This window comes from Bidens hawaiensis, unplaced genomic scaffold, assembly GCF_021521415.1.
Source record: "Bidens hawaiensis isolate Kalapana, Puna unplaced genomic scaffold, B.hawaiensis_p1.1 tig00007678_1, whole genome shotgun sequence".
Classification (NCBI taxonomy): domain Eukaryota; kingdom Viridiplantae; phylum Streptophyta; class Magnoliopsida; order Asterales; family Asteraceae; genus Bidens; species Bidens hawaiensis.
In genome coordinates, this window is record NW_027491534.1 from 512,386 (window position 1) to 514,224 (window position 1,839).

The window sequence follows — 1,839 nt, forward strand, 5'->3', positions numbered from 1 at the left end:
AGAAGATAATTGTAAAGTATAGAAGTAGAACTTTCTATAACATCATCAAATAGAATTCTAATCATAGATATGCTCATGCTAGTATACACCAACGAAATCCGATACTTGGTGATTGCAAATGGATATTTTGTAGCCTAATACATGTAAAAGAAAAATAAATGATTAATGCCATGCAAAATTCACACATGCTACAAATTACGTTTAGTATGTAATGATACTTAGAATATGTTTGGTTCACTTAAAAGATGTGTCTTAATGCATGGTTAATATGGTATTTTAATAAGTAAGTTTCAGAATCATGCTGAAAAATTCGGATGCTACCTTTTAATTGACTAGTCTTTTAATGGTTGACAACAAGATTACCAAACAGCCCCTAAGATGAGCCAACATGTTGTACATCTGAATGATTCCAATGTAGCCTCTTAATAGAATTATTAAGATTCTACTGAATTATCCTTAGGAGACCAATTTATTCAGACACAACAATATATATAGTTAAATAAATCAACTTTAAAACAATATATAAAAAGATATAAAGGCTAGAGTGAACGAATCCCCTTCTTACTTCTCGTAACCCTCTTTGAAAAACCACATATTGACAATATGATTTAACCACCATCCTTCTTGATGTTTCAAAAGTGTTAAGCTCATGATGACAACATATACAAACTTAAAGGGTCAAATGCAACCACCCAAGTTGTACAAGAATATGTGAACAAATCTAGGGCAAGTTGATGAATAGTTTAATGCAATAGGCCATTAAGATAAGGTCAAAAGTGTAATTTCACATTCAAAAGTAGCATTATTTTGTGGCTCTTAATCTTAGGGTTCAACCAACTCGTCAAGTAGCCATATTTTACTTTGCTATTATTTCACACCCACCATTTATAACAACACCTTCATGTTCCAACATTAACCAACAACAAGATCAAGATCCTTCAAAAATGCTTTCCAACCCACAAAAGTCACCATGTTTCTTCCTAGACAGAATCAACACAGCCACCGTAACCTCCAGCAACTCCGTCGGATGCGGCAGTAACATGCTCCGACCAACCACCACCACTCCGGTGCCTGACACCGTCGCCCGGTACCACATCCACCCGGTGGGCCCCGACCAGTGCTGCTCCGCCGTCACCCAACACATCACGGCCCCAATCTCCACCGTCTGGTCCGTCGTCCGCCGCTTCGACAACCCACAAGCCTACAAACATTTTGTCAAAAGCTGCCACGTCATCGTCGGCGACGGTGACGTAGGAACCCTAAGGGAAGTCCACGTCATCTCCGGCCTACCCGCCGCACGATCCACCGAACGGCTAGAGATATTAGACGATGAACAGCATATCATTAGCTTTAGTGTTGTTGATGGTGATCACCGGCTTGCTAACTACCGGTCTGTGACCACTCTCCACCCTACGCCGGACGGCAACGGCACGGTGGTTGTCGAGTCATACGTTGTTGATGTGCCGCCGGGGAATACGAAGGAAGAAACTTGTGTTTTTGTGGACACAATTGTTAAATGCAACCTTCAGTCGTTGGCTCAGATCGCCGGAACAAACAAACTCCGGCGAAACTAATCACCGGGAAATCAAAATCAAGATTATCTTGAACTGCAAGTACATATATAAAGACATTTTCGAATCGAAGACGATTATCACATATGATCAGTCAAAAGTTAAAACCTTCTTATATTATTTTGGTGGTGTAAATTAATTAATTTTCATCATCAAAGTTTTTGTGAACCCATATGTCACTTTTTTGTGGGTTTTATTTTGACAGATTTGGTCCTGTGGAAGAATATGATATGTTTGATCGGTTTAGATATTATGAGAAAGTGTGTCC

General features: G+C 39.4%; 1 pseudogene; it reads left to right on the forward strand.

Annotated features, from left to right (window-relative positions):
• The first annotated feature begins 944 nt into the window (after window positions 1–944).
• LOC143635716 (abscisic acid receptor PYL4 pseudogene) lies at window positions 945–1,586 on the forward strand (annotated as a pseudogene).
• Window positions 1,587–1,839: the final 253 nt, after the last annotated feature.